This window comes from Ictidomys tridecemlineatus, chromosome 2 (assembly GCF_052094955.1).
Source record: "Ictidomys tridecemlineatus isolate mIctTri1 chromosome 2, mIctTri1.hap1, whole genome shotgun sequence".
Classification (NCBI taxonomy): Eukaryota; Metazoa; Chordata; class Mammalia; order Rodentia; family Sciuridae; genus Ictidomys; species Ictidomys tridecemlineatus.
The window spans coordinates 108792151-108806140 of NC_135478.1; the positions used below are offsets into that span (position 1 = coordinate 108792151).

At 37.4% G+C, this 13990-nt stretch overlaps 1 pseudogene; it reads right to left on the minus strand.

Annotated features, from left to right (window-relative positions):
• Window positions 1–6582: 6582 nt before the first annotated feature.
• On the minus strand, window positions 6583–12805 carry LOC106145438 (large ribosomal subunit protein eL32 pseudogene; annotated as a pseudogene).
• Window positions 12806–13990: the final 1185 nt, after the last annotated feature.

Consider the following 13990-nt stretch of genomic DNA (forward strand, 5'->3'; position numbering starts at 1 on the left):
AGTGAAAGAACACATTGAGAATGAATAACATAAACAGATAAATGAAGAAGTTAAGAATCTTTATCAGGAGATAGAGATTATAAAAAATAATCAAACAATAATTCTAGAAATGAAGAAAACGATAAACCAAATTAAAAACTCAATTGAAAGTATCACTAACAGAGTGGAGCAAGTAGAGGTCAGAACATCAGATAATGAAGACAAAATATATCATCTTGAAAAGAGTCTAGCCAACTCAGAAAGGCTGGTAAAAAATCACGAGAAAAACATCCAAGATTTATGGGATAACATAAAAAAAACCAAACTTGCGAGTCATCGGAATAGAAGATACAGAGATTCAAACAAAGGGAATGAGTAATCTGCTGAATGAAATAATTACAGAAAACTTTCTAGAAATAAAAAAGGAAAAAGATATACAAATTGAAGATGCATGCAGGACACCGAGCACACAAAATCACAGTAGACCAACGCCAAGACACATTGTTATGAAGATATCCAATATACAGAAAAAAGAGAAAATATTAAAAGCTACAAGAGAAAAGAGGCAGATTACATTCAGGGGTAAACCAATAAGGTTAACAACGGATTTTTCATCACAGACACTGAAAGCAAGAAGGTCATGGAACAATGTATTTCAAACACTGAAAGACAATGGATGCCAACCAAAAATTCTGTATCCATCAAAAATAAGCTTCAGGTATGACAACGAAATAAAAATCTTTCATGATAAACAAAAGTTAAAAGAATTTGCAGCCAGAAAACCAGCATTGCAAAGCATTTTGAGCAAAACACTACATGAGGAAGAAATGAAAAACAATAACCAAAACCATCAGTGGGAAGTGCCTCGGTAAACACAGAGGGCGAGGGGAAAGATAATCATGGAGAAACAAACTAAATTTTTTTAAAAAAGGATAAATAATCAAACATGGCTGGAAGTACAAACTATATATCAATAGTAACTCTGAATGTTAATGGCTTAAACTCTCCAATAAAGCGACATAGACTGGTATCATGGATTAAAAAAACAAATCCAACAATATGCTGCCTCCAGGAGACACATCTTATTGGAAAAGACATACACAGGCTGAAGGTGACAGGATGGGAAAAAATATACCACGCACATGGTCCTCGAGCAAGCAGGGGTGACTATCCTCATATCGAATAAAATCGACTTCAAGACTAAGTTAATCAAAAGGGATAAGGAAGGACATTATATACTGTTAGAAGGAACCATTCACCAACAAGACATAACAATTATTAATATTTATGCACCAAATAATGGTGCCGCGACATTCATAAAACAAATTCTCCTCAAGTTCAAAAATCAAATAGACCACAACACAATAATTATGAGTGACTTCAACACACCTCTGTCACCATTGGACGAATCCTCCAAACAAAAGTTGAATAAAAAAACTATAGAACTCAATACCACAGTAAATAACCTAGACTTAACTGACATATATAAAATATATCAACCATCATCAAATGGATATACTTTTTTCTCAGAAGCACATGGATCCTTCTCAAAAATAGACCATATATTATGCCATAGGGCAACCCTCAGTAAATATAAAGGGGTGGAGATAATACCATGCATTTTATCTGATCATAATGGAATGAAACTGGAAATCAATGATAAAAGAAGGAAGGAAAAATCACACATCACATGGAAAATGAACAATATGTTACTGAATGATCAATGGGTTACAGAAGACATAAAGGAGGAAATCAAAAAATTCTTAGAGATAAATGAAAATACAGACACAACATATTGGAATCTATGGGACAAAATGAAAGCAGTTTTAAGAGGGAAATTCATTGCCTGGAGGTCATTCCTCAAAAAAATAAAAAAACAACAAATAAATGAGCTCACATTTCATCTCAAAGCCCTAGAAAAGGAAGAGCAAACAACAGCAAATGTAGCAGAAGGCAAGAAATCATTAAAATCAGAGCGGAAATCAATGAAATTGAAACAAAAGAAACTATTGAAAAAATTAACAAAACTAAAAGTTGGTTCTTCGAAAAAATAAATAAGATCGACAGACCTTTAGCCATGCTAACGAAGAGAAGAAGAGAGAGAACTCAAATTACTAACATACGGGATGAAAAGGCAATATCACAACAGATGCTACAGAAATACAGAAGACAATTAGAAATTATATTGAAAACCTATATTCCAATAAGATAGAAGATAGTGAAGACATCGATAAATTTCTTAAGTCATATGATTTGCCCAGACTGAGTCAGGAGGATACACACAATTTGAACAGACCAATATCAATGGATGAAATTGAAGAAGGAATCAAAAGACTACCAACCAAGAAAAGCCCAGGACAGGATGGGTACATAGCGGAGTTTTACAAAACCTTTAAAGAAGAATTACTACCAATACTTTTCAAGTTATTTCAGGAAATAGAAAAAGAGGGAGCTCTTCCAAATTCATTCTATGAGGCCAACATCACCCTGATTCCCAAATCGGATAAGGACACCTCAAAGAAAGAAAACTACAGACCAATATCTCTAATGAACCTAGATGCAAAAATCCTCAATAAAATTCTGGCGAATCGAATACAAAAACACATCAAAAAAATTGTGCACCATAATCAAGTAGGATTCATCCCTGGGATGCAAGGATGGTTCAATATTCGGAAATCAATAAATGTTATTCACCACATCAATAGACTTAAAGATAAGAACCATATGATCATCTCGATAGACGCAGAGAAAGCATTTGACAAAGTACAGCATCCCTTTATGTTCAAAACGTAGGAAAAACTAGGGATAACAGGAACTTACCTTGACATTGTAAGAGCTATCTATGCTAAGCCTCAGGCTAGCATCATTCTGAATGGAGAAAAGTTGAAGGCATTCCCTCTAAAATCTGGAACAAGACAGGGATGCCTCTCTCACCACTTCTATTTAATTTAGTCCTTGAAATACTAGCCAGAGCAATTAGACAGACAAAAAAAAATTAAAGGCATAAAAATAGGAAAAGAAAAACTTAAATTATCACTATTTGCAGATGACATGGTTCTATACCTAGAAGACCCAAAGGGTATACAAAGAAACTACTAGAACTAATAAATAAATTCAGCAAAGTGGCAGGATATAAAATCAACACGCATAAATCAAAGGCATTTCTGTATATCAGTGACAAAACTTCTGAAACGGAAATGAGGGAAAACACTCCATTCACAATATCCTCAAAAAAATAAAATACTTGGGAATCAACCTAACAAAAGAGGTGAAAGATTTATACAATGAAAACTACAGAACTCTAAAGAGAGAAGTAGAAGAAGATGTTAGAAGATGGAAAAATATACCCTGTTCATGGATAGGCAGAACTAACATTATCAAAATGGTGATACTACCAAAAGTTCTCTATAGGTTTAATGCAATGCCAATCAAAATCCCAACAGTATTTCTTGTAGAAATAGATAAAGCAATCATGAAATTCATATGGAAAAATATAAGACCCAGAATAGCAAAAGCAATTCTAAGCAGGAAGTGTGAATCAGGCGGTATAGCGATACCAGATTTCAAACTATATTACAGAGCAATAGTGACAAAAACAGCATGGTACTGGTACCAAAACAGGTGGGTGGACCAATGGTATAGAATAGAGGACACAGAAACTAATCCACAAAGTTACAACTATCTTATATTTAATAAAGGGGCTAAAAGCATGCAATGGAGGAAGGATAGCATCTTCAACAAATGGCGCTGGGAAAACTGGAAATCCATATGCAACAAAATGAAACTGAATCCCTTTCTCTCGCCATGCACAAAAGTTAACTCAAAATGGATCAAGGACCTTGATATCAAATCAGAGACTCTGCGTCTGATAGAAGAAAAAGTTGGCTCCCATCTACATATTGTGGGGTCGGGCTCCAAATTCCTTAATAGGACACCCATAGCATAAGAGTTAATAACAAGAATCAAGAAATGGGACTTATTTAAACTAAAAAGTTTTTTCTCAGCAAGAGAAACAATAAGAGAGGTAAATAGGGAGCCTACATCCTGGGAACAAATTTTTACTCCTCACACTTCAGATAGAGCCCTAATATCCAGAGTATACAAAGAACTCAAAAAATTAAACAATAAGATAACAAATAACCCAATCAACAAATGGGCCAAGGACCTGAACAGACATTTCTCAGAGGAAGACATACAATCAATCAACAAGTACATGAAAAAATGCTCACTATCTCTAGCAGTCAGAGAAATGCAAATCAAAACCACTCTAAGATACCATCTCACTCCAGTAAGATTGGCAGCCACTATGAAGTCAAACAACAAGTGCTGGCGGGGATGAAACGGGTACACTTGTACATAGCTGGTGGGACTGCAAATTGGTGAGGCCAATTTGGAAAGCAGTATGGAGATTCCTGGGAAAGCTGGGAATGGAACCACCATTTGACCCTGCTATTACCCTTTTCGGACTATTTCCTGAAGACCTTAAAAGAGCATGCCACAGGGATACTGCCACATCGATGTTCATAGCAGCACAATTCACAATAGCTAGACTGTGGAACCAACCCAGATGCCCTTCAATATATTAATGGATAAAAAAAAATGTGGCATTTATACAAAATGGAATACTAGGCAGAACTAAAAAATGACAAAATCATGGAATTTGCAGGGAAATGGATGGCACTAGAGCAGATTATATTTAGTGAAGCTAGCCAATCCCTAAAAAACAAATACCAAATGTCTTCTTTGATATAATGAGAGCAACTATGAACAGAGTAGGGAGGAAGAGCAGGAAGAAAAGATTAACATTAAACAGAGACATGAGATGGGAGGGAAAGGGAGAGAAAAGGGAAATTGCATGGAAATGGAGGGAGACCCTCATTGCTATACAAAATTACATATAAAAAGTTGTGAGGGGAATGGGAAAATAAACAAGGAGAGAAATGAATTACAGTAGATGGGGTAGAGAGAGAAGATGTGAGGGAAGGGGAGGTTGGATAGTAGGGGATAGGAAAGGTAGCAGAATACAACAGTTACTAATAGGGCATTATGTAAATTTGTGGATGTGTAACTGACGTGATTCTGCAATCTGCATTTGGGGTAAAATTGGGAGTTCATAACCCACTTCAATCTAATGTATGAAATATGATATGTCAAGAGCTTTGTAATGTTTTGAACAACCAATAAAAAAACTGAAAAAAATAAGATAAAGGCTATGCATTCATGTCCACTGGTAAAGTCAGTATGAAGCAAATCGCAAGAATAAACTTATATAAATCTGTAAAAAAAATAAATAAATAAATAAAAGAAATGGACACAGGCCATATGAGGTGAATTGTCTTGCTTTGTTTTTAACTAGAAGTAGCATTAAGGATCTTTGAATCTTAAACTTTTTATTTTTATTAGATTTTTTTATAATTATTCATAGAAGTTGGGTTCATACTGACAAACTCATACATGCATGGAAATTTATTTTAATTCATGATGCCTCCTTTTCCCTTCCTTCTTCCCTCCCCTCTCCCATCCTTCTTCCTCTGCTTTACTCAGCCTCAAACCTCTGTTAATTTGCATTTGTTTTGTTTTTTATATTATCCTATCCTTCCCTCCTCCTTTGCGTGGGCTCTCTTTCCTCCAGGGAGGAGGTCAACGGTACAGGGTAGAGGAGAGTATGGCTGCAGAGTCACTAATCAAGACCTCCAGATGCAGGTCTGATTTTATTGTGCAGTTACCATGTATATATATTCAGACAGTAGCTAAGCAGATTACAAGCATCCACCAATGCAATTTCTGCTAAGTGTTCTTGCAGCGACCAATCGAGGAGTGGGCTGTGGAGCAAGCGCAGGGACTGTAACACACAGACTCACACCCAGGGCTGTGCCTACAGGGTAAGTGGTTTGCTGCTCACGTGCCTAGCATAGGAAAGTGGTTTGCCACTCAGATGCCCTAAACATACTCCATGCACTTGTCCCCACACTCCTTTCCCTGATTTTACTCCAGCTTCCCCAGATGAGAAAAAACATTTGACCTTTGAGTTTCTGAGTTTGGCTTATTTCACTTAACTTGATATTCTCCATTTCCAATCACTTAACCAGCAAATGCCATAATTTCACTTTTTTAATGGCTGATTAGAACTTCTTCTTAGACATACACCACGATTTCTTGATCTATTCATCTAATGATAGATGTCTGGATTGAATTCATAATTTAGTTATTATGAATTGTACTACTACAAACATTGAGGTGGCTGTATCACTGTAGAGTGCCAAAAACATATCTTGGAAAAAAGACAGCCTTTTTAACAACTGATGCTAGAAAAACTACATAGCTCCATGTAGAAAAATAAAATTAGACCACTCTCACCCTGCCTATTTTCAATCTTTTGGGAAAATACCAGAGTGGGACAGTTGGGTCATATGGTGGTTCCATCCCTAGTTTTCTGAAAAATCTCCATGCTGCTTTCCAGAGTGGTTATTCTAGTTTGCAGTCCCACTATAACAATATGCAGTTGTACCTCCTCCTCCCCACAACCTCATCAGCATTTATGGTTGTTTGTATTCTCCTTTTTTTTTCTTTGTCTTTTTTTTTTTTTTTGCATTTTTTGTGGCTTTATTTAAAAGACACGAAAAATGTGCACATGAACTGTCTATTCATTTTTTCACTGTGCAGCCTGGCATTGGGATTGATGATTCTGATGGCCAGTGCTACTCTTTCCATAATGGCTTTGTGATTCTTGGAGGAAACATTGCAAGAAATCTCAGCACTGTAAAATTTGTTGCACATGAGCAGCACTTCCAGCTTCTTAAAATTGTGGGCCAGGAACTTCTGGAAGCCACTGAACAGCATGTGCTTTGTTTTCTTGTTGCTCCTAGAACCAATGCTGGGCATCAAGATCTGGCCCTGAAACTTCTCTGCACCTTGTTGTCAATACCTCTGGGTTTCATGCTTAATTTTGACATATAGGTCTAACTGGTGCCAGATTAACTTCTTGGTCCTCTTTTTAACAATTTTTGGCTTCACAAGAAGCCATGATGCTGGTTACAGATGGTGGCCACCTTTGTAGGCAGCATTCAAGAAAAGAGCTGTTTGTATTCTTGATCATTGCCATTCTGACTGGAGTGAGATGTGATCTTAGTGTAGTTTCCATTTGCATTTCCCTGATTGTTATAGATGTTGAACATTTTTTTTCACATATTTACTGACTATTTATATTTCTTAACTTTTGAGACATTTCTGCTTAGTTCTTTTACCCATTTATTAATTGAGCGTTTAGTTTTTATAGTTCTTTTATATTCTGGATATTAATCCCCTATCAGAAGAATAGCTGACAAAGACTTTTCTCCCATTTAGTGGGCTCCCTCTTCACATTCTTAATTGTTTCCTTTGCTGTGCAGAATTATTATTATTATTATTATTATTATTATTATTATTATTATTATTTTAGTTTGATGGCATCCCACTTATTGATTTTTGGTTTATCTCTTCTGCTTTGGGTCTTGTTATGGAAGTTAGTGCCAGCGTCTATATGATGGAAGGTTGACCCTGTATTTTCTTCTAGCAGTTGTAAAGTTTCCAGACTTTTTCATACATCTTTGATCCACTTTGATTTGAGTTTTTTGTTAGGTGAGAGACAGGGGTCTAATTTCATTTTGCTACACATAGTTATCTAGTTTTCCCAGAACCATTTGTTTAAAAGGATGTCTTTTTTCCATTATATATCTTTAGCACCTTTGTCAAATATCAGATGGCTATAGATATGTGGGTTTGTCTCTATGCATTGAAAATTTGCCCTGTTTTGCACTGATTTCTGTTTTTAAAATTTAAATTGGGTTTCTTGTAAGCAACATATACTGTTGGATCTTGGTGTGAAATTCAGTCTGACCATGTATGTCTTTTAGTAGTGACAATTAATAACTTATAACTAATATAATTTATAGTATAATTTGTTGAAATATACCTTCTATGTCTTCACATTCTAGTTTCTCCTTAAGTTCAATGGGCTTTTTTTCTCATTTTTTCCAGCTTTATAATGACAAAATTGTGTGATCGTAAGGTATACAACTAAGGTATACAATATGATTAAAATTCAATTTTTTGTTGTTGTTGTCATTGATGGACCCTCATTTTTTCATTTATTTATATGTGGTGCAGAGAATTGAACCCAGTGCCTCACATATGCTAGGCAAGTGCTCTACAACTGAGCTACAGCCCCAAAATCCAAAAATCAATTTTTTATTTTAATTTTTCTCATTAATTCATTCATTTGTTCTTCATTTTGATTTTGTTTTTTTAAAAAGTGTTCCCTTTCATCTATTTGCCAGCTTAAATGATAGTTGATTTGGGGGCTGGCTAGGCCACCTTCCCACAATGATTTCTCAAACACCTTATATGGATGCTGAGATTGTTTTTCATAGGTGATTAACATTAGCATTTAATCAGTCGTTGCTGAGTAAAGCAGGTTGCCCTCTAAGATGTCCCTGGGCCTCATGCACGGTCAAAAGCTTTAGAGCAAATACTGAGATTTCCAAGGTACTGCTCTGCTGAATTCAGACTCAAGAATTGAACCTTACCTCTTACTGAATTATCAGGCTGCAGCCTGCCCAGCAATTTAACTTCACCAGCCACAATGATTATATGAAGCAATTCAATAGAATAGTTGCCTCTTTCTGAATGTGTGTCTGGTTATGTATCTATTATATGTATCCATCCAATCTTACACTGCTATAATGGTGTTTGTTTATCATAGACTGCATATATAATGGTGGTCTCATAAGATTACAATGGAATTGAAAAATTCCTGTTACCTTGTTATGCATCCCGTCCTGAGGTTGAAGTTCAACACATTACTTATGTTTATGATGATAATGAAGCAAACAATACTACTGTACTACCAATCAAGTAACCCTATCACACAATTATGTGCAGTAGATAATATTTGTGATGATAATAAATAAGTATGATATTATCTGTATTTCTTGTAGTATAGTTCTCATTTTTAATCAGAGTATACTCCTTCTAATTATAAAAATGTTGAGTATAAAGCTGTATGTTGTACTATGCTTACAACAGCCTCACCTCTCCTGTATCTTCAGACTATGAGACTGATGCACTGCTCACTACACCAAGAGGGCTGCTACCGCCTCTTGATTGCTTCATTTCTCCTGTGCTGGATTCAACTTCATGTTACTTAATTCATGGCCCTAGAAGCAATAGGTTTCAATATATATTATATGTACAATATGTTATATATATATATATATGCATATAGTACATATACAACACATATTCACACACACTCCACGTAGCCTTAGTGTGTAGTAGGCTGTACCATCTACATTTGTGTAAAGTGCACTGTATGATATTCACAGAATGATGAAATTGCCTAATGATGCATTTCTCAGGACATACCACTATTGCTAAGTGATGCAGGACTATAGGGAATATGTGTACATATCTCCCTGCAGTTGGTTCTCAACATTTGTAGGTTCTGCATCTTTAGATTCCACCAAACATGTGTTGCAAATGTTTTCTAAAAGTTGTATCTGTACTAAATGTGTATGTTTCGGTTTTCTCTTTATTAATCCTGCAAATAATAAGAAAATACACACAAAAAAATTTTGTGTCTATAATCTCTACCTACCTATTTTATCCTATATCTTTCTCTGTCATCTGTCAAAATATTTATACCTACATCTATCTTATCCTATTGCTGTTATATTCTCTTTTCATGGAGAACCCTGACTAATACAGTTCATCTATACCTTTAAGAAGGTATTATTTTAATAATTTTTTTTCATGGGGGTAATGAAATTTGATTGGAGGGGTGCTCTACCACTGAACCACAACCCTGTAATTTTTCCTTTTTATTTTGAGACAAAGTTTTACTAAACTATTAAGGGTCTCAAGAAATAGCCAAGACTGGCTGCAAACTTGCAATCTGCTTGCCTCCACCTCCTGAGTCATTGGGATTACACGTAGACACCGCATACCTGAATTCAAGTGAATTTCAGTGTTTGTGAAAGTTTCATTTTGCCTTAATTTTTGAAAGACAGTATCACTGGGTAAAGAATTTCAGGTTGACATATTTTTCCTTTCATTTTGTAAAGGTATTGCTCCCCAGTCTTCTTCCTCTCCTGCTTCTGGTAAACAATCTGCTCCTATCATTAAAGTCCAAGTGTCCCATTCACTGCTAGTTTAATCAAGTGACATCATATGTGGTGATAGTGTTTTCTTCATGTTTCCTGGGATTGATTTTAGAGAGTTATTTGCTTGTTGGTTTTTGGGTTTTCCCCAATTGTGGAATATTTTGGGCCATTATTTTCTCAAATACTCTATCTATTCATGCCCCATACCCATCCTGCCTTCCTGACTTCAATCACACACACTTTATGCTGAAAGAAGCTGTTCCCCAACACAGTGATGTATTGATTATTATTTTTATTATCCCCCAGTTTTATCTTTAGTAGTTTCTAAGGTTCACTGATCTTCCATGTATCTCATTTACTATCACTCAGTTTGTTTATTTATTTACTTTTCCTTAATCTCACACTTCCAGTTTTCATCTCTGCAAGTATCTATATCTATAATCTCTATTTGTTTATGTGATATTTTGTTCATTCCTCTGGATCTTGAACACAGTTGTGATAAATGTCTTTGTATCTTCTCCTGAGATATCAAAAGGGAAGGCTGGGTAGAAAGGGCAGACTGGGGTCCTCAGATCTGATTGAGCTGAGCCAGACCTGACCTGGCTTTGCTTTCAGGCCTCCTGGGCTAGAAGAAGAGTGTGACACAGACCAGGAAGATGTTTGTATCTCACTTATCCGTCTGCCTGGGTCACTGTGAGCTTTATCATTGTTGTCCCACCTGTGACAGTAATAGTTAGCCTAACCCCCAGGTTGGGCTCTGCTGAGGGACAGGGTAGCTGTGTTTTCTGAAATGGAGCCAGAAATTTTGTCAGAGATTTTTTAGGATTCTTTGCAATCTCCTTAGATGAATAGTACAGGAGCCTGGTTTGTTCTCTTTTTTTTAATTAAATTTATTTTTTAAAATTCTTTTTGTAGTTGTAGATGAACAGAATGCATTTTTTTGTTATGTGGTGCTTAGGATCAAACCTAGTGCCTCATACATGCTAGGCAAGTGCTCTATCACTTGTACATATAATGGGGTAACATGAAATTCTGATACATGTACATGTTGTATAATATTTAAATCAGGTTAAAATCAGGCAATTCAGCATGTACCTATAGTCCTAGCCACCCAGGAGGCTGAGGCAAGAGCATCACTTGAACCCAGGAGTTCTAAACAGCCTGGGAAACATAGTGAGACCCCATCTCAAAAAAAAAAAAAGTTTAAATAAGATTAAATGTATTAATATCTCTAAACATTTATCATTTATAGTGAAAACTTACAAAATCATTTCTTCTAGCCTTTTCTAATGCACTGTAAAAGGATTAAATTGATAAAATTTTGTTCTGTACATTTTACCACAACTTTATAAAAGAATCACTGCTGGGCACTGCATAGACCTTTTCTCCACTCTATCTCATGATGGGGAATGAATTTCCACCTCAGTTTTGGTGGAGACATTCAAGTTATAGCATAAAGAATAAATATCATATGCAGGCAGTCCTTCAGTTCTCCCATGATTCTTGATTGAAGACAGAAAATCACTACCACCATTAAGGTAGAGCTGATAATGGACCAGGAACTTCAGAAATAAACTCTGGATTCCTCCCACCTGGGAGGGGAGGTGTTTGCTGAAGGTTCAGGTGATGTGGAATAAATTGTGAAGAGTCATAATAAGTATCAGCTACAATGTTGGAACCAGTAACAAGGAGGTTCAAGTATTTAAAATGAACATGTAGATACAGGTTAGCCAAATATTCTTGTTTTCTCATCCCCTTTCTTCCTCGTATTTTCCAACATAAGACATTCTGACAGTATATGTTTGACTTTGAGATGAAGTGTTTGAAAATAAAATGTGAATTAGCTCTGAGAAGAATAATGTCACCCAAAAGTCAGAAAGGATTTTGCATAATTTCACCAAGGAACAGTGAGTCTGTTTATGATTTTATCCAGGATTGTTGCATCTTATTAAGTAGGAACATGGATCTCAACATAATCTTTCTTCAGAGATTTGGTGGGTTCCCATTGCCAATGGGTGGACTATGAGGGCTTTATGTTAACAGTTTCCAGAATTTCCTTTATTCTACATTTCTGGTTAACCTTGGTGAAAAGAAATTTGCCTGTGTGAGATTCAGCATGTACTAGGGCATTCCCCAAACTATTAACGAGTCCAACATCAGTTAAGAAATTGTCTGGGTGTGGTGTGAAACACACTGTATTAATGGCTGTTTATTCTATAGGGTTTAGAATGCATACCATGGTCACCTAGTGGTAAAAATGACAGCTGAACCAAAATGTCAGTAGTTTCATGAAACTGGATTCCTACAGAGGCAGAGCCAGGCAACTTGATTTTTCAGGCAGCAATCAGACCAGAATCACCCTGTGTGGGAATGGGTGGGCCAGCCTGACAGAGGAGTACCTGAGGAGATACCACAGGGCCCACTATACTGGCTTGCTCAGTTCAGATTCATAGGCTTCCTATGAGCTTTGGGCTTCAGGAGCTTTTCAAGGGCTGGATACTTCTGATTAATCCAGGTCATATGGACCTAAAAGTGGCTCAGTGTACACAAAATGTAAATTCAGGGATCAAGAACAGAGTTCATTGACACCTGTATCTGTCCTCCCACTTAGGTCCTCTATCCTTGACACACACCCAAGCCAAAAACTCACCAGGACAGCCTGATATGTCACCCATAAATCCACTCATGATACCCCCTCTGCAGAGCCTACCTAGAGAACTGGAAGGAAAGGGCAGTCTAGGGGCCTCAGATCAGTATAAGCTGGGCCAGACTTTCTTATGGCTTTACTGCCAGTCCTCCTGAAGACCATAAGAATGTGAAACAGACAAGGAAAGTGTTTGTGTCTCACTTCTCCATCTGCCTGAATCACTGTGTGCTTAGCATTGCTGTCCCAACTTTGACAGTAATAATCAGCCTCATCTTCAGCCTGGACCCTGCTGATAGTCAGGGTGGCTGTGTTCCCTGAGCTGGAGCCAGAAAATCGGTCAGGGATCCCTGAAGGCCTCTCACTGTCCTCATAAATCACCAGCACAGGGGACTGAGCAGACTTCTGCTGGTACCAATGAATATATTTTTCAGAGAGTTTGTCTCCAGAGCAGGTGATTATAGCCGTCTGACCTGGAGTCACTGACACTGAGGGTGGCTGTGTCAGTACATAGGAGGCCATGGAACCTGAAAGAGAGAAGAGGAGAGGGGAACCTGAGGATGAAGGACCCATTAGCAGGTACCCTTCAATGACTATGTTGGGCTGAGCTCAAGGGTTGGGGTAGACCCAGCCCAGGATCCTGTGAGAGCTGAGCCTGGAGACAGGTTAGCAGATCACCTGTGCAGACAGAGAGAAGGGTGAGAAGGAGAGGGATCCAGGCCATGGTGGAGATGTCCCAGAGTTCTGTCTCCTGAGAATCACAAGACAGCTGGGCTCCCTCAGGCCTCTCTTATTTCCTCTCATGTCCTTTGGGGTAGTATTTGGTTGTCATGCAAATTTTCTCCTCTCCTAGGTCTCTTCATTGAGTGCAAGTGGGAGTGAGAAGAAGAAACTGAGGAGGAGTGGAGTCCCAACTTCCTCCAGATTTTTCTCTGGGCAGAAAATCAGCTTTGAACCCCAAGTTTCCAGGACAGAGTCTCCTTTCAAAAACTGACACGATGACCATTGTCCCAGACCTCCTGAGGTGTGGTATGTCCTGGGCCCAGCTCAGCAGGGTTGTTGACCTTCTAGGAGCCTGGTCATGGGCTGAGATGAAACCTACTGTGGCCATTGATAACATCTGATTCAGCAGACAGTGAATCATTGTACCTCACTTTCCTCCTTCTCTTTCTGTGTCCCCCAAGTGCATTTTTGTCCCATCCTTGCTGTTTCATTTGAACGTGGTCTG